At 35.2% G+C, this 25591-nt stretch overlaps 1 long non-coding RNA gene across 1 annotated transcript in view; it reads left to right on the plus strand.

Annotated features, from left to right (window-relative positions):
* The first annotated feature begins 2812 nt into the window (after positions 1 to 2812).
* The window catches only part of LOC123613812 (uncharacterized), a 29243-nt gene continuing 6464 nt past the window's right edge, over positions 2813 to 25591 (plus strand). Inside the window, exons 1-3 of the long non-coding RNA XR_006721252.2 lie at positions 2813 to 2928; positions 10746 to 10816; positions 19889 to 19983. This is a non-coding gene — a long non-coding RNA (uncharacterized LOC123613812). The remainder of the gene's footprint in view (positions 2929 to 10745; positions 10817 to 19888; positions 19984 to 25591) is intronic.

Here is a 25591-nt window from a genome sequence, read left to right on the forward strand (position 1 = left end):
GGATTAATCAAAAAAGAGTAATTGTTGCTATTTGATACATGAGTAGCAAAAGCATCATTGATGTATTTCTTATTGTGTAATTTTGTATGTGAGTGAGAAATACTTATGCAGTGAAAACAGTCTAGTTTTATAAAAAGTATGTTCTAAATAATCAAAATATGATGAAATTATTTAGAAAGATGTGTGTCTAAAGAAAATTCACTTTTAACAGAAGTTCAATCTGTAGATTAGAGACTTAATTTTCTAATGAGAAAAGGACATGAAGGACAGGAATGAAGGACAGGTATGGGACTGAAAATAATGTAACTAAGAAAATGTTCTTCCTCCCTCCTTTCCTTCCTTCCTTCTTTTCTTCTCTCTCTCTCCATCCTCCCCTCCTCCCTTCCTTCTTCCTTCTTTCTTTTTTTCTTTCCTCCATAAACACACTTTATATTCAATCATCTTTCCAGTACAGAGAATAACTCCTACTATAAATACACATACATGTTAATATATGCTTATTGTTACATATATAATACAAATATACATAGCTCCAATGGTTTGCATTAATTAACTAGTTTGAGTGCACTAATAATTTATCCATTTATGATAAACTGGACCTTATTGGATTAAGTAATCATAAAACTTTAGGTTCACCAGGACAACAAAAAGATGTGTGATTTTTTTTAAAACTTTTTCTAAATATGATGTAGGAACAGGAAAATGAAGTTAGAAACCTAGAACAATATAAAGAATTGAGATGTGAGTCTATTTGAACAAAATGTAGTAAACGTGCCTAAGGTATTTTACAGGTGCTGAACCTGTAAGTTGCTAACTTGCCTGGTTGAGGCTATAGACAAGCATGGAAAATGACACTACCTGGAAATGAATTATGTGAGTAAATAGGAGGGTAAGCTCTCCACTTATGATGGCTGTGAAGGGTTTAAGAACTGGGCAGTTGCAGGTAAACGTGTAGGTGGGTTTAGGACGTGGTATGTGTATATGTCACACAATCTCTGCTTCCTCAATAGAAAATGAAGCCATACCATTTGACTATTTGAGAAAGATGGTGGCAGGAAGCTGCAGAGGACTTGAGGAAATACTGAATATTTGGAATAACCATTGAGAAGAATGGAGAAGAAACAGTCCCTTGTAAAATAATAATAATAATAATATTATATAAATAAATTATTATATAAATAAATATAAATAAATAAAAATAATAATAATAATAATAATAATTATTATTATTATTATAATTAAATAAAAATAATTAGTAAAATTGAGGGTACATCCAAGATTGGATACTATAAATTCATGCTGAAAGCTATTCTTCCTGGTACCTTTTTTCCTGCAACAGTGCTGAATAACTCCAGTTTAATGCAGAGAGTGTGTTTTATTATATAGATGTAGTGGTGGAGAATTTCAGAACAAGCAAAGAGATGGAAGTTGCAGATAGCAAATCAGTTGAGGATGTTAGCTCAGGTTCAAAAAGGTCTGAATAAGGTAAGGAATGAATGACATTCATATGGAAAGTGTAAGGCAGAATAAGAACTTCAAATGGCCTATAAACATTCAAAAATTAATTGTTTCACTTGAGTTTTAGTGCGAAGTGTTGAAATATGCAATTAGCTCATGGTGTGTATGTATTCTAACGACCTGTTGACCTAAATATTCAATCAACCAGATCATTGTATTCCCTGACCACTCTAGATAAACAGGAATTTGATTTATGTGTCTGCTCAGATACATAGTTTAGAAACCATTTAAATCCAAATCAGATCCTAAGTTTCTTCCCATAAGTCACTGGAACTCTTGAGATTTACAATACTTTACACATACAGAGGGCAATTAGTGAGAAGGCAAAGTAATTGAAAGATGATCTACATTTTAATACCGAATACAATTACTGCTGAATTCTATTTGAATTTATGCCATTAATTACCAGAATCACTATGCCTCCTCTTTCAAATATTTTCTAATTCAAAGTTATTACTCTCATAAAGGTGAATTTGATGAGATCTTATCAGGCCACAGGTAGGCCAATATTTCATGAAAATGACTGGTTTTGTATATTGCTCCATCTCATGTTACTCTCTTCTCTATAATAGTAACCATACCATTTAGTAAACGGTTGGTATGTGCAAGAGAGTGCCTAGCCTGTTGTAAATATTTTCCTTAATTTAAATGTCACATAAGGATTATTATTAAATATTTATTTTTTAAATGAGGAAACAGAGTCTAAAGAGATTAAATAACTGGTCCTAAATCAATGTAGCTGATAACCACTTCCCTTACCTAAAAGGTCTGTCTGATTCTAGAATCCAAGATTTAAAAACCCCATAATCCAGCCCACATCTCACCCCTCCCACATATGCTTCACCATCTCCACTGGCACTTGCCCTTTAAGCACAACTGTAGGTTCTAAGCCATAAATTTCAGGAACTGATTTTCCCAAAATTATACAGAACAAGGGTCCCTCCTACCTCCTATGCTCCATGTATAGTCTGCTAGACTAGCAACATACGGCACTCATTTCCTGTGTGTCACCCTCCTCCTTCCCTTCTTGATTTGGCATGCAGAACTCTCAGGTCCTTTTAACAGACTTAGCATGAGCCAATCCTACCGCTATCCCAGATAGAATATTTTGGATTTTTTTCTTTTTTGTCCTATAGAACCTAATCTGTTTTGCCAATTTCTCTAGTCAAGTCCACCTCATCTTCTTAGGTTAGGAAACTAAGGATAAATTCAAAAATAACAAATTTAATCTAAAATTTCCATGACCTCATGGAGCAAAGATTTGTTACTCACCCTGTGTGTCCGGTGATGGTTTGACAAGTACTCACCCTCTGTGTCCAGTGACGGTCTGATCCACATAGTCACTGAAGGTCTCAGGCTGATAGGAGTTTATCGTCTCTGTGGCAGAAAACAGAGAGAGGCTAACAAACTGTAAGTAATTTTTTTTTCAGTCCCTTATCCCAGAAGTAAAACACACAGAATGCAGCATTTATGAGAACTATAGTCTTTGTGATATATGTATATTTATAGTAAATATATAGTAATATGATATATATTTAATACATACATAATAATATAATAAATATATTATATATAAATCAGGTAGATTAATGTCATTTTCATATACAAAAGGGTTTTATGAAAGTTAGAGGGAATCTAGTAAATGGGGAGCCAACAATAAAACCCAAGTTTTCTCTCTTCTCTTAGTCTCTTTCCGATACATCACATTGTCTTGGAAGGTTAAGACTTTCAAATATACACTTACATGTCAACTTCCTGTTTTTGATTACAGTTACAAAGGAAGGTCTTTAAGTATTATTGGTTACTGTGAGGCTGTTTATTCAAACAACACATTTACTTCTGCTTTCTAATCATGCTCTTCCCATTTGATTTGTTCCAGTATTTGTCACATTACAGTTATCTCCATGGTGATAAACTGTGATATTGCAAACACTAACTAAATCAGGCTGGAGGGAAAAGATGACTGTGGAACAAAAGGCTCCTCGTGTGTACGTAAATAACCTTGTAATCATAGATTATGAGAAAGTTTAAAGGAAAATGAAAGCACATTATAAAGGGGAGTCTGATGATCATATGTGATATAAAAAGAAGAGGAAATTGATGACTTAGTTTTCCAAAGGCCCTAGATGTAATAAACTGAACAATCAGCTCTCACTGTAATAAACTACCCTCTTTTCAGTCTATTGGCAGAGCTTCAGAGATAAGAAAAGCAGTATCAGTTTGATAGGGTAGAAAAAATAACGTATTTCTGAGACCTTCCAAAAAGAGTACCAAAATTTTTAAATCAGTTAGAGTATTTTAGTTTTCCTCTCTTAAATGCTGCAAGATTAACTTTGTAACACTGTTTCATTTGATAGAATAAGGAAAATTCACGAGTATATTTGTTCACACTGCAGAATGTGTCATTATTGGGAAACTTACCTCTTTATTTTGGAAGTGTACTATACTCCTGTCACCTGCAGCAGAATCCCATATGCAAAAAAATTTTAATGTATTATACCATATGTTAACAGATGAATGTCCTCCATCCCTACTTCTACTTGGAGAGTATTATGAGTGATCGTGCCAGAGAGGTAATTTGGACAAACTTTCCTGATCTCATTAAAAGAGAAGACTTCTTTAATCCCCGGATGCCAGTCTCTATTCCAGTACATAAAACCCCTGAAAATTATGCATTTATTCATCTATTAAATGAATGTCTGCCGAGTTTTTATTGTGTAAAAGTACAGTTCTGGTTTTCATAGCCCATAGTTTTAGGAGTGTCAGTAAGTTGACATCATACTTAAGTCCTCTGGAACATCATGAACATATATTTTACATAACATGTTATCTCTCCACAAACACATGCTCACACAGAAATAAGCAATCACACTCTACAACCACATTTTAGAGTCATTATATACTCTGAAATCATGCTAGATCAGAAGATAAATTATAGCAAATCATGTCCAAATTTATGGAAAATTTCAGAACAGTGAAGAAAGTAAATGAGTCCAGCACAGTATTGTCAATGAACTATTTTATCACTTAAATAATGTCTAAGAAATACTCAGTGGTCTCATTTGTGTGTGTGTGTGTGTGTGTGTGTGTGTGTATACACTAAAAAGAGAAAATAAAAATAAATTTCAGAATAAAGACCAGTTCTTTAATGGAATAAATTTATTTTTATGAAAACATCATCAAAAACCAACACCAGTCTATACACTGACATTTGCAAAACACTAATATAGGAAGGAGTTGGAATCTCAGGCCTTTCAGTTAGATAAAGCTTTTTTTTTCTTCCAGTTTTATTGAGATAAATTGACATACAGCATAAGTTCAAGGTGTGCAGCGCAATGATTTGATTTACATGCATCATGAGTGATTATCAAAATAAGTTTAATGAACATCTATCATCTCATATAGGTACAAAATTAAAGAAAAAGAAAAAAATAATAACTTTTTTATATCAATTTTGTGACATCATATGTTACATCTTTTTGTTTTGTGTATCCCTTAACTACTTATTGTGGATATAGGTGACTTCACTATTTCTGTCTTTTAACCTTCCTACTAGCTTTATACATGGTTTATTTACTACCTTCATTGTGTGTTTACCTTTACCAATGAGAGCTACTTTTTTGTTGGCCTCTAAGGTAACAAGTTCTCCTGACTTCCCTCCCTCTATGTCTGTTACTTGCCATCTCTGCTGCACTAATAACAGTATTGGCATTAGTCAACCCTCAAGCTTAGGATCACAATAGTTTTCATCCTATACATAAATAAGTCACAAGCTATAGTGTCTTAAGCTCAAAGCTTCCGATGAGTCCCTAATCTATATGTCAAGAATCTTGTGAACTTTAATGATTCACATGTACCTCAAACTCAGTATTGTCATCTCAGAGTTTATTGCCTATTATTCTTTTAGGCCTTCTCATTTCAGAGAAAGACACCTTCATCTATTTAAATAGCAAACCGGAGACCTAAAACTCTTCTTTGAGACTTCTTTTTACCTTTACTTACTACACTAAATCTATCACCAACTCCTATTGATTTATTTCTAGCCTTCAAACTTAGTTGCTAATCTCTGTCTTTTTACTGCCAAATCTCCAAGTCCAAGTTGCCATTAACCCAGAATTCAGCAAGAAAATATTGGCTAGTCTTCTTGCATCTATTCTACTTTTCTTTCCAATATGCTTTCCATAATGCCACTAGAGTATTCTGTTCAAACGGAAAATTGTTTATATCACACCCCTGGTTTAAAAGTATTTAGTACTATTTTAAGAAAAGTTAAAAGTCTATAACTTAGCCTGTGAAAGGAAGCCTGCCTACTTTTTGGCATCAACATGGACTACATTCCACCTTACTTTCTTTCTCTAAAGTAACCTTCTTTGACTTTCTTAAATCTGCCATGTTTCTTCTCTACTTCACATCTTTGGAAATCTCTACCATGGGTGATTATGATCATAGAACAGCACGAATAACAGCATGGTGTCAAGAAACAGAGATGCATATGTGAGTCTCTGATATTTTTATTTGCTCTATGGTTTAAAGGGAATTTCTTATCACTTTTAAGCTTTAGTTTCCTCATCATTAAAATGAAGTTAGTAGTAATATTTACCTTATAGGCTTCCCATGTGTATTAAATGAAATGAGAGAGAATAACTAGCTAAATTCCAACGTGTAAGTCATTGGCTTTGTGCCTTTTGACAAGTCATTTGCCATTTTTAAACGTTGCTCTCCGTATCAGAAAAAGCATAAGTTGAACTGTATATGTTGTATAGTGCACAGACAATGTTGATATTAACTACTCAGTAATGTTTAAAATATGGGATTAATAATAGGAAATAATCCTTTTTGGTTTTGATTTCTAGTTTTTGGTAGAGTTATTCTTAAATAATACACTTAACCAAATATTATAAATACTCTGTATCTTAAATATTCTTTATATTATGAATACTGAAAATTCAAAAATTCAGCACTTACTTTTATCAGTGCTCCATAAACTTAATATAATGTGAATCACTTCGAGGGGGGGGTCTTTTAAAAATACAAAAACTGATTCATTTAGGTCTGGGATGATTTCCAAAATTCTGCATTTTTAATAAGCCCCCAGGTGATGCTGAGATTCCCACCTTTAATTTGGTTTTTAGACATATAAACATAGATGGATAGAGGACATGATCATCAGCATAAATCAACCTATCGGTGCTAATCTGAGCACTCTAAGTTTTTAAGTTGTGCTATGTACTATGAAAAAAAGAAATGTAATTCCCATCATGGTAGTTGAAAAGTAAGGTTAGCTTTTCAATAGAGGAATAGTGGAAGCCCTATTAAACCAATTTAAATGGTGCTGACTGATACAAAACAAATGGGCAATTAGAGCATGCTATCTACATTATAGATGTGTAATAAATGCTTAAAATAGGAACTCAGTGAATGAGCAGATTGTTACTTGCAGAAGTAATTGGGTAGGATTAGGAAAAATAAAAGATTTGAATTGGGATTGGAAGGTTAAATAGACATTAGATTCTTGACACAAGGAAGAAGGAGATTTTAGAATGGAAAAGTGCAGAAGCAGTGATGTGTAGCACAGAAACAGGACACAACAGTGACCACGTGAAGTTCATTTGGACTTGTAGGACTTGGAAAAATAGCTCTGAGCAACAGTGTTCTACGTGCTGTTAAGTCTCGGTGTGTTACATGCAATTCGTCACTAACACGATTTTAAGTACCCAATATTCATGTCATGTAAATTAGAGTAAGGTCAGTATTCAATATCATTTGTTTAATAACTACTTAGCTACATCTTACTATTCTTCCTTGAATGCCAGGGAAAATGGAGGAACTGGCATTTCATGCTCCTGTGTACTGGAGGTGTGTCCTCTCTTGTACGTGCCATAGCAGTGTGAAAGTTGAGAATCTCTGTGTGAAGACCAGTGCCTGACACATAGTAGGTACTCAAGAAAATGCTTACTGTTTGACCAAGGGGATACCTGACCAATAGGCAGGGAGAATCCTCGATTACAGAAATCCTTCATGCTTAAACAGATTATTACCGGTAACACTTTTTTTGTTGTTGTTGGAAGAAAAGAAGTAAACACGATACTGCCTTATTTTGTCCAAAACAGTAGAAAAAATGAAAGTTATTCAAAATTCAGTCTTATTACTATCTACATTTAATAATCAGGAGACTGATTATTAACACAACTAAGCAGGTACGTTGATATTTCTGGAGGAATAATCCTTGTTTGGAATCCCCATACATCTGGCATAAGTGAGCTAGACATTTATCAATAACTTCTCAAATACTGAGGGTCATGAATCATGTGAGAGACAATATTATACAAGTTTATTTAAGGAGATGCAGCTATTTAGAAGGGTTCCAGAGTCCATGAAGAGGATCTTTCAATGAGTTTCCCTGTTTTTCAATAGAGAGAATTTATATTCTCTTATGCTTTTACACAGCTGGTTTCCCAAGTACCAATGTGATGCTGTTCAAATTAAATTAGTATTCCAAAATTGCAAACTTTAAGTTCTATGCCACTCAAACTAGCAAGGTAATTAAATACATTGCCTCCTGGTATTTATTATTAATAGGAAGATAATAAAGTGGGTGATTAAGCATTTGCTAGTTACTCTTGTAATCACTGGACCAGCCTCCTGAGGAGGCCAGGTTCAATAGCACATCACCAAAATGATAAAATATTAATGAGACATTAACTAGCTGTAATTGTCAGGCACAGAGCAGTTATTTTGTTGATCATAGGAGAGGATATTGAGGCTAAGGAAAAGATGTAATAATTTGGGTCACATTTACTAAGACAAATGAATACATATATTCTAATGCTGGGTTTTCAAGTTTCTCACTTTCAGATGCTCTGAAATATAGGTAAATTATTTCCCCTTTATCATGAGATACCTCTTATAAGAGTGATTTGAGAAAAAACTCTTCCAAGCTTCCTGGTACCTTTGGATCTTCATCTATATATATACATATATACATACATATATATATATATACGTATATACATACATATATATATAAATACATATATATGTATATATACATATATATATAAAATACATATATATAATACACATATATAATACATTATATATTATATATATATGCTTCTTCTAATCATTTCAAAAGTCATCTTATCTTATAATTCTCTAGTTTCAAAGTTATGTTGTAGTTTTTTGTCTTTTACTGCCATGTGGATGGACAACCACAGGTAATAGCTGCTTTATTTTTCCTCCTCTAATTTATGTAGATTAGAAGTATATGTACATATTTATAAAGGTGGTTGATTTGGTTGATGTAGTGTGAACAATGTTGTAGCCTCTACAACTGAGGCAACTTGAGTTACTGAAAGATGAATTCCCTGGTGGCATGAGGCATACTGCTTGTGCCCTTGTGGCACACAGTTAAGTGCTAGAGCTGTAGGAGAAACTAGATTTTTCATAAACATACATATATTTGTTTTCATATTCTTTTTAATTATTTAAGTTACTACAAGATATTGAATATAGTTCCCTGTGCTATCAATCTTCCAGTTTTAAGAGAAAAAAATTCTGGGGATACAATGTACAGCATGGTGACTAAAGTTAACAATATTCTATTGTGTATTCGAAAGTTGCCAAGAGCATAGATCTTAAAAGTTATCATTATAAGAAAAAAAAAACTGTAACTATATGGGGTGATGGGTGTTAACTAAATTTATTTTGATATTCACTTGCATATATATATGTATATACACACACACCACATAATTATGTTTTATGCCTTAAACTACTGCAATGCTAAATGTCAACTATATCTCAATAAAACTAGAAAAAAGAGAAAGAAATAGATTCAGTGTTAAACAAAAATTAATGGTCTACTATGTGAGGTAGTGGGCTTGGACTTCCCAATTTTTTTTTTAAATATGAATGATTACCTGCCAGAGAGATGTAGTAACAGAGATTTCAGAATTTGTTATATTAAATATCTTGTTTCTATATGATTATAATAGTACTGAATCATTTAATTCATGCAAATCGCATAGAATAATCTCCACCACATAGTAAGTGCTTAACAACTCCTAGTTATCATGTTTATAGTCATTAATAATGTGTTTACTGTGTCTTATTATCTTATGCTGCTCTACTTTTTCACATTGTATCCTCCGTCAAGTTGAATTGTGTCTTAAACAGTAGCATTTGTTTTCTCTCTTGAAAATTAATGATGTGTCTTAAAAATCAATGATGTACTGGATAAAATATAGTATTAGCTTTATTCACCACAGTACTTGCAATGTTCAGCTTCTCCTTCCAGGTGAAACTGGCTCCTGATCAGGGGTTCTCCTGTTGGCTGGTATTTATCCAGAAGCAATCCTGGATCATTCTGGAGGTTACACCTGACCCACGGCCACTGACTCCATAACTTAGCCAGTTATCTTAAGATGACCAAAAAATTGGTTTGCTGAATGCTAACTGTTCATATAAACTTGACTAGATCCTTCTATAATTTGGATTTTAGACTATCAATAAAGATTGCTTAGAGGGAAAAGGGCAATGGAGCAGAAACATAGAGAGGAGCGTGGATGCTATAAGGAAGAATGACTACACAAGTGATTTATCCCTTGAGCTAGGTTCTTTCCTGTTCTAAAAACCAAGAAGTCTCTCATCTTTAAGCTATGTCTAACATCTGCCCAGTTAAGGTGGAGTGTGTCCATCTCGATTCACAAATATGCCAGCATGTATGCCTGAGTTTGGAAAGGCACTCAGAAAAAACTAGAGGTTTGACAGCACTGAGAAGATTTGGGATACTGTCCTAAAAGTTAGCCTCTTTTAATTTGAAGTGTTTCATATTGGTAGGGATGTTCTCAAGTTAAGTATTTGTTCTTAGCTGACCTTTTTATTCATGGAAGGTGTAAAATTAGTGTTTGAAACATTATCATTATCACTAAGGTTTTGTGATGACTGAATTGCTCATACGGCATTATTATAAAATGTTTTGCCTATCAATGGAGGAATCTGCAGAAATATTAGACCATGACATCTCTCTGTAATAGAGACAGTTATTCGTTCCCCACATCCATTCTCTACTTGTGGTGACAGAACTTTTGCTAAAAGTACGCCGTACAATCAGATTAAATTTTCCATCCTCCTTTGCAGTTAGAAATCACCACGTGACTAGGCTTTTGCCAATAAGATGTGAGCAGAAATGATGTATAAAAACTCTTGAGTCTCTTTTATATCAGGAAGCTGCTTACTCTGCATTTTTCATCGGGAGAAATGTGGGCTGGATTGCAAGCCAGCGTTGACTCTACAGGTAAGAGGAACACGCCACTGAATATAGAGCAACAAGACAAAAGGAACGCAGACCCTCAGCTGACAGCTTCTGACAGGCTTCCCTTACCTGCTCCCTGCATGTGCCCTGCTGCTTCACCACATTCGTGCCTTTAGCTCAGGCTTCTCGCTCACTAGTATTTTGAGAGAGAAATTTCCGTCTTGTTTGACCCGCAGTGTCTGTTGTCTTATACTTCTTAAGAAGCTTAGCCTATACCACAACGAATACGTTCTCTAGTGTATTTTAAATGAGGCCAGGGTGATTAGTCTTCATTCTTTTACAGACTGTCTGATTGGTGGTGGTTGATTTTTCTTAGAATAAATGTGAATCTTTTCAAGGTCCTTTGCTCACAAATAAGAGAAATGCTGAAAAAAAATTCTCTCAGTATCATGGAACTAAATCTGTCCTTATGGACAGATTTAAAGATGGCTGTAAAGATTTCGAATTTAATAAATCTGACTTATAGTGAAACATAAATAAACAAATAAGTAGAGATAGGTTTTCGATTGAGTACTGCCTACTTTAACCACAGATGTCTCTAGAAAGGTTAGCTATGGAGTGGAGGCATTGAAACCTGTGTGAGCAGATCAAGAAATCCATGAAAAGAAAGGGTCATCGCTTAGAGAGTAATCTATTTTGTAATTTTTAAGTGGTTCCTCTTTGCCTGAGAAAGTAAAAGGGAGATTTTACATATATTTTGTTTTGACTGTGTAAGCACACACATATAGGTTTAGGTATTTGAATTTGGAACTCATTTTATTAAAAAGATCCTGTTTCTAAAATGAGCTGAAGATAGTGGGGTTTCCAAATAATCTAAAATCCACAGGAAAATCCTACCTAGATTTTTTTTGGTAAGTAAAAATCATCCTGCTCTCTGCAATTATCTCACTTCTCCCAGTGGAAATTCTGAGAAAGCACAAGTTGCACTCATGTTGTAGGGGGAACGTGTCTACACCAGGAAGGATAGAAATGAAAATCATAGAAAATCCTTATGGTTGGGTCTGCATGCTCAACATAAAATGCAGATCAATTACTTCATTCCTTCATTGATAGTTTGAGCTGGAAACAATCTCAGCTCTGTTTCCTTAACTCACAAAGGAAAAATTAGAGGCCAAAAGAGGTAGACAAAGTATCAAGATTAATCAAAATTACAAAGTGAATTGACAGAGTCAAGATTAGAACATGGGTTTCCTGGCTTCCAGTCTTCGGCCCTTCCCACTAAACTGTATCTCCCTTAGGGCTCTATTTTAAAATAATCTGGTTGAAAATATGGCAACAGAGAAGAGGCAAGTTTCTCCAGGTAGCTCAATCAAATGTAAAATTCCTAAAAGTTCATTCACATTAAGCACATCTGGCAAGAGCCCCAGCATCTTGCTAGAGCAGTGTCTGTTAAATCAAAGAAACTGGAGTCCCAACAGGCCTGGGAGGGGCTGCAAAGTGTAACACTCTGGGCAGTGGGATTCAGGCCACATTTTGAACTGCTGGAAGGAGAAAGGAGGATTTAAGCCCTAAAGGGGGCTTAAGCGAAGAATAAATCTGTTAGCAGAGCAATTACTCATGTGCTCAGTAAACTGCCTCCTTCAAGGATTAGCAGATAAATCTAGGACCAGGCATTAGGGTTTTCTTGGCACATCTTCCTCATCCTGCACATCAATAACAATGTATTTACCCAATTATCAGATAATCCCACTTAAATCGATCAGTTGATAGCTCCCCAGTCCTTTCAAAGCACTGCTTTGTTTTCTTTGGCCTCGAACACCTCAAAATATTTCTGGAGGTCAGGAAAGTACAAATTGCAAATTTATTATTCTTGGAGTTGCACGGTGACCTTTAACCCTGTGTTTCCGAACCCTGCATGGTGTCTTGGAAAAGTGATTTCCATTAAAGTAAATAGGAGTCCTAGGGCTAAAGGCTGAGGGGAGGTTGAGACTTAACCCCTTCACATACTTTGCCCTCACTGAGAAGAGGGACTGGTAATCACAGATGGTACCTGCCATTTTTAAATTGCTTCTCTCTGAAATGGCTGAATTGCTTTTTTCCTGTTTGTTTTATTTTTTCCCTTGCCTTTGCAACTGAACAAAACCATGGAAAAATTGCTAAAAGTGATCACTGCTATGGAGAAAATCATAAAGGACATACAAACATTAGATGAGTTTAATTTAATTAGGAATAGCATAATACTCAACTTCTCACTTGAAATCCTTAGAACTAATGGAAAGGAACTGTTCAGAGTTGAATTGCTTTCATAGGTCTAGGAATTAAGAAATTTATCAAATAGAAACATAGGATATCCAGTTAAATTTGAATTTCTGATAAACAACAGATGATTTTTTTTTTAGTGTTAGTATGTACTAAAAACTTCATGAGCCATACTATACGAAAAATTTCTCTATTGTTTATAAATCGAATGTAATTGGACATTCTGCCGTCTAGCACTTTGTCTGGCAAAAGAATAATGAGAGGGCCTAACATTTCGGCTATTGATGGTGTAGTGGTTGCCAAACACCAGAGGAAGGCAGCTGCTGAGACACAACATAATTTAGGACTGACTGTGTTCAGAAGGGCAAATACAGCACCTTGGCACGTTGACTATTTGAAGCTGAAGGAGTTGGAGAAAGTGGCAGAAGCAGGAGGGTCCTTGACCTTCCCCTGTCCTTCCTTTCTGAAGCAGGTCACCAGATCCTCCTCTGAGAGGTGACCCCCCTCCACCTGTAGGATGAAAGCAGCCCTTCTGGCCCTTTCCTGCTTGCCCATTCACGTTCACCCTTAACCCTAAAGGAACCTGATTGTAAGAATGCGATCACCAGGCAGTTTAACCTAACTCTTGACTTGCACTGAATGCACGCAATGCCTTGCCCAACCTGTTGATTCTTTCCTAGATTAAAAGAGGTAAAAATGAAGAAATAAGTAGTTAAAGAAGGACTAGCTCTCTTCCCCCAGTTCCCTCTATCGCATTCCTGCAGGCCGGCCAAATGGACAAGATAGCATCTGAAGGAGAGAGTTTGAGATTTACAAACGTGAGCCACTATATGTATAAACATTTTTTAAAAAGTTTCTTCTGGGTAACACAGGGAACTATGTTCAATATCTTGTAATAACCTTTAATGAAAAAAATATGAAAATGAATATATGTATGTATATGCATGACTGGGACATTGTGCTGCACACCAGAAATTGACACATTGTAACTGACTATAATTCAATTTAAAAAATAATAATTGATTCTATCAAAAAAAAAAAAGATAGTGCTTGCAGGAAGATTATGAGGCGTTAGGCAGTCTGCAAGCAGTGGAAAACGACACAGAACCCCAGCCTCTTGCTTCCATGTATCGCTGAGATTCTTTCTCCTTTTTTCCCATTAAGAGTTGTCATGTCTGAGCAGAATCTTTGGAGCTGGTTTGGGACATGAGCCCGCCTTCTCCCCAGCCTGCCAGTACCCTGAATAGAGCGACCTTTCTTTTCTACCAACACTTGCCTCTCGAGTATTAGCTTTTGGGTGGCGAGCAGCCAAACCTGAGTTTGGTAACAATCAGGAGGGGAGGAACATCCTTATTACAGGCCTTGCGAAGTTCCCCCAGTTTACAGCTCTCAGCTCATACTCGATCCTGTTGCATCTTTCCATGGCTGTCCCCTCTGCATCAAACCTAGCATGATAGCCCTCAGGTTGAACTGTTTCTTCAGGTCTTTGTTTCCTTCTGAGGGCTCCCTTGTCCTATAAAATTTATATTAAACAAATTTGTGTGCTTTTCTCCTGTTAATCTGTCTTTAATGGTTTAATTTTCAGACCCAGTCAGGGGCCCTAAGAATGTTGAGGAAACTTTTTTCCCTCCGCTTCAGAACACATTCTGCCATATATCAATTTCACTAAGAATTAACAAAGCAAAGGATTTCAGCAAGGTTTATGATGGAAAAAAGTCTTCATCAGCACCACCTTTACAATTCGCCTCCTGCTTTCATCTTCAGCTGCGTCTCTCAGTCTCCTCTGGTCTCATCTTCCCCCTAGACTAGTTTCCTTTTTCTGCCCCAAGAATGTACTTGGCTATTCCCACATTTCCCACATGTATTATGACACAGTTTTCCCATCTGGTAGACACTTATCCCATCTGTATCTTCTCTAATTATTTAATCTCAATCCTATTTCCTTTGTGAAACTTCCCTTGTTACACAATGGCCCTCCTCCTTGTCTCGAAGCACTAGAGAGCATTCAAGATCCTTTATTTGGCATTAATACTTCAATGTGTTTCCTTAAGTTATTAATTCTCTCTCTCACACACACACACCCCTTGGCATTTTAGTTAAAAGGTCATGTCCTGAATGAAGGTAGAGGGGCTTATTTAGCTTTATTTATCTTCCAGTGATAATAAATGTACCAAGTATGTATCTGATTATTTTAGGTGTTAATTATTTTAGGTGTTCAGTCAGAGTTCTAACTTAAGGTCATTCCCTATCTTTTTGAATTAGTTCAAGCCATCTAGTCATTCAGCAATATTTATGGAGCACCTGTCATGTGCTTCCAGCTTTCACTAAAGTCTAAGTTGCATGAGGGCAGAGATTGTGTTTGTATTGCTTGGTGAAACCAAAAAGTGTCTCACACAAAATAGGTACTCAATGGATATTGATTGAATCCATAGAATAGGACATACTATCTATTCTTTATCTTAAATCCAGCCTTTCTTCTTGAAAATCTGTCTCTCTCCTTTAAACAATCGCATCAGTGTCTGCAATGGTTACGCTTCCTTCAGTCTTTAGCTCATTGTCTATTATACAGATTGCGACTAGGGTTATAGCTCTCGAATCAGTTCTGAGATCTTTACTTCTCAGTTTATGTACCTTCTATGATGGTCTGTTACATAAAAGACAAGGTCTACATTCTCAAGAGTGACATTCAACCCTTCACAGTCTGGACTAACTTTAGTTTCCAGATTTATCTGTTTATTCTGTACCTCACTCTTATGCTTCGACCAAATCCAACTAATTCCCCTTTGGTTAGACTGTTAACCGGTGAAGTTGTCTGGGGTCAGATGTTTAGTAAAAGGAGGGGTAAAGGTCACTAACAATTCTCATTTTTAAACTCACTAGCCATTTTGTATATAATGCTTTGCACACGTTGTTACAGATAGTAAGTTTTCTTTCAGATAGAAAGGTTTCTTTTTGTCTTTGCCTTAAAATCCCTAGACTTTTGTTCCAACTCTCCTTAGGCATAACTTTCTATGTTATTCCCATCTGCCTACCCAGTTTAAAAAGAGAAGTTCCATTCTGTGTGCTACTATAACACTTTGCTTTGTCCATATGTCTGCCAGGGTGAGCATGCTTAGTTATAACTTCACTAGCTTCTGAGCTCCTTGAAGGCAGAGATCTTGTCTTGACCATCTCTGTGTATATCAGTTGCCTAACATGTGTTAAATAGAACATGAATTATTCGATGTGGTAATTCCATTGATGTAGGGTCTTTCTCTTTTCTGGATTATCATTATGGGAATATATCCCCTCCCTAGTTCTGGTTCTCTTTTTGCTGTCCTTCATTTATATTTGACTGAACCTCAGAGTGACAGGCAAGTACAGATGGTCCTCAACCTAGGATGGTTCCACTTATGCTTTTTTAATTTTATGATGGTGCAAAAACTATATGAATTCAGTAGAAACCATACTTTTTTGAATTTTGATCCTTTCCTGGGCTCACCATGTGCTGTCCAATACTCTCTCATGATGGTGGGCACCTCCCCATCAGCCACAAAGTCACAAGGGGAAACAGCTGAGCTACCGACCACCTTTCTGCACTCATACGACTATTCCATTTTCCTTCTTTATTTTGTTTTATTTAAAAAATTTTTTCCTCTTCTAATTCATAATTTTTTCTCTGAGAGATCTTTTTTTAATTGACATCTAATCAGTTACACCATGTCAATTTCTCATGTACATCACGTCCCAGTCATGCATATACATACATATATTCATTTTCGTATTCTTTTCCATCAAAGGTTATTAGAAGACATTGAATATAGTTCCCTGTGCTATACAGAAGAAATTTGTTTTTTTCTCATTTTTATATATAGTGGCTAACATTTGCAAATCTCATTTTTCACTTTTAGTAAAGTATTCAATAAATTACATGAGATATTCAACCCTGTATTATAAGATAGACTTTGTCATAGGTGATTTTGCCCAGCTGCAGGCTAATGTAAATACTCTGAGCACATTTAAGATGGGCTAGGCTTAACTACGGTACTCGACACGTTAGGTGTAATTAAATGCATTTTCTACTTAGGATATTTTCAATTTATGATGGTTTATGGGGGTATCATCCCATCCTAAGTTAAGGGAGATTTGTAGTCCCTCCCACAATCTCTCCCATTCAGATTCCTGTAAGCGGGATATCATTTCAGTGATCTCTACATCTGCCAGGGTTGTGACTTTAGGATTACAAATGTCGATCAAAAAGCTCCCTGAAAACATGTGAGGTACTTCACAAAGGCCCCGTTTAGAACTTACACTCCAGGGGAGAAGGAGTTTTTATCTCTTTTGTTCATCTTTTTATCTCCAGCACCTTTATTGTACTAGCAATGTAATCACCAGTAAGTTCAGGCTGTTGGTTAAAAACTGCCTATCTAAAGACAACCAGTTGGTAAATGTCAGAATTATAACTGAAAATCAGACCAATCTGATTCCAAAAATCATTCATTTTTTAATAGTCTGCAACTCTTAGAAGATAATTCTTCCATCTAAACTCTAGCTCCAGAGCCCGAAGTCTAGAGACTTTTCCACTTACTCTAATCTATGTATTCAGACTTGATCTTCCAGTGCTAAGTGCCTTGTCATTCTTTCTTATGAAAATAGTTAATATTTATTGATCTAACCTTGTTAATAGGCACAGTTGTAGGCATTTGACAGCCATGAACGTAATTAACCATCACCAAAAGAAACTTATTAACACTGTTTTGAAAATGATGAAACTGAGGTACAGGGAGGTCAGTAATATACTCAAGGTCAAATAGTAGTAGCTTCTTTGGAGCCAGTCTAGTTTCACATACTACTTCCTTAATCTGTATACTCCAGGAGAGTCAAATTAATCAGCATCTCCAAAGCTGGGTATCAGCAAGGGAAGAACTGCTAGCTTGAGTCTAGCACATCAGCTTCTGAAGGTTTACCAGTGTCTTCAGAGTAACATGTGAGCAGACCCCTGCTAGGCTGCTGCCATGAACAGTGTGAAATGGTCTCTCCCACAGCCTCTTACACCAGTAATAGCAACATTTCACAGACCCCTCCACTTGACCATAAATAGGTGTTACATCTGTGAAAGCAAGCAGAAAAATAGCATAAACACAGGACATGAAGTCATTTAATGTACCACCAGACATCAGCCTCAGTATTGGAAACATAGAAATGCATGTTGAAGTGTAATCAATGGCTAACATGCTGAAAACACATGTGTTTCAAAAATCACTTATTGCTTTTTTAAATGAGCAATATTTTATTTTTAATTAAAATAAAGTGACTTTTTTTTAACCACTTATTTGTTCCAGAGACAGATGTTGAAGCATAGCTGAAAAGGGTGAAGTAAGAGTGAAGTCAAGAAAGCTCTAAGGATAATTTATTTGGCAGATTTTTATTCTGTTATTGGGGGAAATTAAACATATGTATAGTATTAAAAATACACTCAAATGTACAAATGTGAAATAGTGCAAATATAATAAGATGTGTGTATATAATTAATGAAAACATACAAATAAAATACTCTTTAATTTGTAGTGTTCCTAATCCAATCAATAGCCCTAAATTCTTCGTTTTGCTTAAAAAAGATTGTGGTAGGTTGAGGTGAATTGCCTGTCTTCGGGGGGGAAGTTAGCTCAAAGCTATTATCTCAGAAAGAAGGAGACCTTTAGTCAGAAGGATTGAAACGGTTCTTGTTTCCCTCTTGTGTTCCATTGATGCCTGATTGCAAACCAAAGTCATTCTCTTCCTTTCAATCCCTTCCTTTCATTAAAGTCATCAAAGTGTTCTTCCACTGAACTGTCTCTGCATTTGTGTTTACTCCTTTTTGTGTTGATTTCTTTTATATTTATTTTAGACCTTTTTAATACATTAAAGAGTATTTTTATTTACCGCTCTGTAAAAAGCATGTGTGTATGTGTTTATGTATGTGTATGTGTGCGCATGTATCATGTAAAGTGGGATATAGGAGTCTAAATATGTAAGATATATGTATTTTCCCAGGGTGTTTGAATTACTTCAGTGATGCTGAGTTTTGTGCTCAGTATGTATTTGAGATTTATGTAATTTATCAATATTTCCCCCAGATATTGTGTCCCATTTAGAAAGATCTTCCCAATTTCAGAGTCATAAAATGCATTTTATTATGTCATCTTGTACTTCTATGTAATTGGTTTTCTTCCATTTAAACTTTTTGGTTCAAAATGGAATTTATATTGTTGAAATGATAAGAAATGGAGTCAACCTTATTTTTTGCTACATGACTATCCAATTGTTTGAATGCATATGTTGATTAACTCATATTTTTTTTCATTTACTTAAAATATCTTCTAAAAAACTAAATATTCCTCATATACTTGGGCTTGTCCTTGATTTTTCTCTTTAGTTCCATGGACCTATCAATTCATGAGTTTTAGTCCATATCATTTTAGTCCTTTATTACTTTTTAAATGTTTACATTTGGTTGCAGTTAACAATTTTTTTAAGAGTATAGTGATTTATGACAGTTTTATCATCCCGTGTACATTTTCAGTAAGGACCCATGGCTTGGAGGGATTTTCCAGCAGTTTTGTTCCTTCGTTTATAATTTATTGTGGACATGAGACTAAGTTTATAGGACTAGGTACCCGTATAATGCAGGAACATTGAAACTTAATAAAGATATATTTTTGTTTAAAAGAACACACTTTTATTTCTTATAACTTTGTAATACCTGTCAATATCTTATAAAAATAATTCTCCATAATACTTTTTTCCTCTGGGTATTCTTGTTTGTTTTTCCCTTATAAACTTGCAAATCAGTTTATTTAATTAAGAAGAGAATCTCTTTGTTTTTGTTGTTGCCAGAGTTTGACTCCCTGCTGGACAAGAAACTCTACAGGTGCCTCTACCTTTCTCTTTCAGGAAGAGTCACGTCTTTTAGCCAGGATTGCCAAACAATGGTAGACACTACTTTGTTTTTGTTTATATTTTTTATTTTTTTATTGAGGTATAGTTGACTTACAATATTATATTCAGCTCAAGTGTACAACATAGTGATTCAATGTTTTTATAGGTTATACTGCATTTTAAAGTTATTATAAAATATTGGCTGTATTTCCTGTGTTACATAATAGATCCTTGTTACTTATTTATTTTATACATAGTGGTTTGTATGTCTTAACCCCCTACCCCTATTTTGTCCCTTCTCCCCTTACCTCTCCACACTGGAAACCACTAGTTTGTTCTCTATATCTGTCAGTCTGGTTCTGTTTTGTTGTATTAGTTTGTTCATTTTATTTTTTAGATTCCACACATAAGTGATATCATACAGTGTTTGTCTTTATCTATCTAATTTATGTCACTAAGCATAATACCGTTGAAGAACATCCATGTTGTTGCAAATGGCATAATTGCATTCTTTTTTTTTATGGCTGAATAATATTCTGTCATATATAGATGTAATCTATTGTATCTATATCTGTATCTATAGCTATCTCACGTTGTCTTTATCCAGTCTTCTGTTGATGGACACTTAGATTGCTTCCATATCTTGGCTATTGTAAATAATGCTGCTATGAGTATTAGGGTGCATGTATCCTTTCAAATTAGTATTTTTATTTTCCTTGGATATATATACCCAGGAATGGAGTTGCTGGATCATATGATAGTTCTATTTTCAGATTTATAGCTGCTAATACCCAGGGCTAGTGAGTTTTTACTGAATAAAATGCTTTGACTCTCTTGTATCTATAGCTGCTTTTTATTCTAGTTTTCTAAATAAATACTTCACACTAAAGGTCACTGACAAGTTACCCGTGATCTACAAATGATTGACATGCTCAGCTGATTGGTCATAAATTCTGTGACTATCACTGTGTCTTTGCCTATTAAATTCTGGCTGGAGGAGAATACATCTGATTATCTGAAATACTCATACTATCTGAGAACTTCATTACACAGGCTGTTACAACCATCCTTTCCTGGCAGCAATCATAAAATTTATGAAATTAGACTATTTTCTATTTATCGAAAGAAAGCATGTGTGGTCTCTGCTTTAAAAGGTTTCCCATATAAAATTCTAAATCATTAGCCTAAATATACCCTTCCTCCTGTGGCAGCATGGCCTCAAGGTTAAATAATGTTAAATTAATAAATTCTCTGAACAGAAGTCAGTTCTGAGTAAGCACTGTCTGATTTGGAATTTAACAACTATTATACGCTTTAATATACAACTATAGCATACTAAACTCAAATAACACTTTTATTGCCAGTGTACTACTCAATGTTAATTTAGCACAGTTCATAAAGACTCAGTAGAAGTGATGAGTGTAGATATTTAACCACTGACCTTCACCATTAGAATCAAACCTAAGCAGTTCTCCGTGACTTGGGGACAACTCGGCCTGATTCAGCTAGTGGTCCCTGCAAGCTAGGGTTTCCTTTCTTCTTTGTACACCTTGCCACTGTCACTGTCACTGTCCTGTACCTCCTTGAATAGTTTACCTACTATCTCTGGTTGGTTTACTCACTGGTAAAATGCATAATGAAAGGAATGATACTGTATTAACTTATTCAACCACATTTATTGAGTGCCTGCTGTGTGCTGGAAAGTGTTCTAGTTGCTGGGAATGCAATGTGAACAAACATTCTTCCCTCGTGGGGCTTAAATTCTGCTGGTGGAAACAGACCACAGGTCAACACATAAGGAAAATAGATTGTTTGTGGGCCACTGAAAGTGCTGTGGAGGTAAGTAGAATTAGAAAATACGAACAGGGAGAATTGAAGCAGTGAGATTAGCCATTTTAAATAGGGTAATTAGAAAAGCCTTCACAGATAAGATATTTGAACAGACATTCAGTGGAGGTTAGAAAGTGAATCTTGAGCTCATCTGGGGAATGGAGACTCCATGAAAAAACAACAGCAAGTTCAAGTGTTCTGAAGCAAGAATGTGCTTAGTATGTCTGATGGACTGAACAGAATTAAGCAGAATAAAAATTGTCGGAGGTGCGATCACAGAAGTACTGGGGATGGGAACAGCTTATGCAGACCCCCAGACCATCTTAAGGACACTGGCTTTGACTCTGAGTGAAAGGACAAACCCCTGGGGGTTTCTGAATATATCATTGGCATGGTGAGGTTTTTGTTTTAAAAGTATCAATTTGGTTTGGGATTGAAAATGAACTGACAGTAGGGCAAGGGTAGAAGTAGGGAGACATCTTAGGAGATTATTACAACCAAGTGGGAGATAATGATGACGGTTTGCACCTGGGAGGTGTTGGTGTTGTTGAGAAGCGGACTTGGGAACTAAGTATTTTGATATTAGGATAAGCAGAATTTGTTGGTAAATTGAATATAGGCTGTGAGCCTGGAGTTAAAGATGACTCCAAGATTTTTGGTCCCAGTAGATGGAAACATGGAATGACACTTATTTAGATGTATGCAAATGTTGGGGGGCGAAGGATAATTTTGGAGGTGGATATATTTCAGAAGCTTGGTTTCAATGCGTGCTAATTTTGAGACATCATCTAAATATCCAGTTAGAGATGTCATGTATGCAGTTGACCATACCAGTCTGGAGTTGTTCAGTTTTAGGACTTAAGATACACTTTGGTGTATTATTATCATAGAAATGGTGTTTAAAGCCATGGGACCTAATGCGATAACTTAGATGATGAGGGAAGATAAGTAAGAGATGTTATTTACTACTTGACTTAAAAAATTGGAGTCAATTTCTGTCTTAACTAGTAAGTTCCTTTCCTGTCACTAGTACTTTTCTATACTCCAAACGATCTTACGCTGAAGGTAGATAACCCATAGAACTGAGTTCAAAGATTCAGACATAGAGGAAATAGCTGATTCAGATAAACTACAACATTTATCTAATATGTAATCTTGCTAGAGATAGAAGAGTTAGGAGAAAGGAATTCTAAATGTTCTTTGTATTTCCACCAATGTTGTGGCTGTCTTGAACCTGCTCTCACTAAGAGGTTTCGTTTCATCACAGACACTAAAATCTTTTTAGGACTTTAGGGACACCAACAGCAATGATTAAAGTCCAAACAAGCCTATATAGTAGAAGTAGCAAAGAGTATGGAGTTCGAGGAAACCAGTTTGCGTCCTGATCAGCTCATTAGCTGTGTTACTATAGACTAGCCATTGAAATTTCCTGGGCTGAGGTTATCATTAAAATGTGTAGAGTAATTTTTGCCTTGGGCACCTCAGAGAACCGTTTTTGAGGGATCAAGTAACACAACATCCATGAAAGACTTTTGTGAATTGCAGTCCTTCACAGATACGAGATTTCATGATTGATTTTAGGATCAGTAAAGTTTGGTAATCTTGGTGTAAAACAAATGAGCATTAGGAGATACAAAGTTAAAGCTCCTGAATATTAACAAATCACCAGGGTTTTTTTTTTTCTAGGCACAGTTCAAGATTAAGAAATCAGCATGGTTTGAGAGGGTGCAGATCATGAGGGGTTCATTTGACAGGGACAAACAATACAGAGTTGTTGAAAATAAAAGGAGAAATAGAACTGTTGTTTGAGATACTTAGAAGCAGCACTGAGCACTCCATGCAGCTTCATTGCTTAGCAGAGAGACTGTGGAGAGTGAGGGAATTGGGGATAGATGTACGGTCAGCAGTGTTTTCCATATGACACCATTCTGATTACCTACAGCATTTTCTCCATAGCTCTTTGTGCATGGATGTTTCCTATGTGCTTTCTAATATGGTTTTTTTTTTTTAACGTATTTTCTCAATCATGGTAGCAAATGTTGGTATAGGATTCAAAATAGAAACTCCTGGAGCATAGTCCAGCAGGTAAGGAAAGTAATAATAATAGTTCCTAATTGCCTAATGCCTGCAGTAGTGTAGGTACGCATCCAACATCCCTATTTCTTGCATGAACCTTATGAGACAGACAGTGCCATTTCTTTTAAATGAGAATATTGAAATTCAAAATGAAGAAGTAATTTTACCACAGTGACAATCCCAACCAGGATAAAAATCCAGTTCAATTAGACTCCAGAGCTTCTTCATACCCTATGAAACATATTCTCTGTTAATTATGCCATCTAAGTAATGCCTACTGCACTATTATTTATCTTGTGGGTTTGGCATCTTGTGTATTCAGTGTCTTTAGAATAAGCTGAAATAGGCAAACCATATAAAAGTAATCTTATACGTTGAAGACAAGAAAGAGTCTAAGAAAAGGAATGTCAAATAGGCATTTGTTTTGAGTTCTTCTAGTTGTAGGAAGTGCCGTCTTGAGAAGGACTCTGAGTTTAAATCTGGATTAATCTGTTTTTTAACAGTATCTTTCATGAAATAGAGAAGAGGAAATAAAGTGTGTCAAGTAATTTCTAATATGGATTTCGGTGTAGCCTTAAAACAGTCTATAATTCTCAGGAGTAAATTTGACTTCCTTATATTTACACAGTCATGAGAAAACAGACAAATTCAGCTTAAGGGACTTACAGAATCACTGTCTAGGACTTTTCAGAAATACCAAGATCATAAAGAAAGACTAGAAAACTGTTCTAGACTAGAAAACTGTTCTAGACTAAAAGATAATAAAAAGCATCACAATTAAATGCAATGTCTGATACCTGATTAGATTCTGGACCAATAAAAATATATTTCCAAAGGTGTCTTAGAAACAATTGACAAATGTTGAATATAGTATCTGGAATAAATACTAATAATATTGTTTCAATTTTAGATTTACTAATTTTAATAATTATGTAACATGAAAGAGAATATCCTGTTCTTTTTTGTCATTTTTCTTATTTGCATTCTTTTTTTTAATTGAAGTATAGTCAGTTTACAATGTCATGTCAATTTCTGGTGTATAGCATAATGTTTCAGTCATATATGTACATACATATATTCGTTTTCATATTCTTTTTCATTGTAGGTTACTATAAGATATTTAAAATAGTTTCCTGTGCTATATACAGTTTAAATTGTTATCTATTTTATATACAATAGTATCTACAGATCTGAAACTTCCAATTTATTCCTCCCCACCCACTGATAACCATTTTGTTTTCTATGTCTGTGAGTTTGTTTCTGTTTTGTAAATAAGTTCTTTTTTTTTTTTAGATTCTATATATAAGCAATAACATATGGTATTTTTCTTTCTCTTCTGGCTTACTTCACTTAGAATGATGATCTCCAGGTCCATCCATGCAAATGGCATTATTTTATTCTTCTTTATGACTGAGTAGTATTCCATTATATATATATTATGTATGTATGTATGTATATATATCACATATTCTTTATCCTGTCATGTGTCAATGGGAGACTGTTCTGTTCTTAGTAAATACACAGTAAATTACTTAGGGGTGAAGTGGTATGATCTTCCAGCTTACTCTTAAATTGCTCAGATAAAAGTTTTAAATACATATATGTGTGCATATGTGTGTGTACACATTTATTAAAAAATAGAAAGCTAAAACAAAAAGGGATAGAATATAATCAGTGGCAAAGCTGGGTATACCTTTTACCTAAATCTAAAGCCTTTTATGTGTTATTTGTTGTGTTCTTGCAACTTGCCTGAAG

This window comes from Camelus bactrianus, chromosome 10 (assembly GCF_048773025.1).
Source record: "Camelus bactrianus isolate YW-2024 breed Bactrian camel chromosome 10, ASM4877302v1, whole genome shotgun sequence".
Lineage (NCBI taxonomy): Eukaryota > Metazoa > Chordata > Mammalia > Artiodactyla > Camelidae > Camelus > Camelus bactrianus.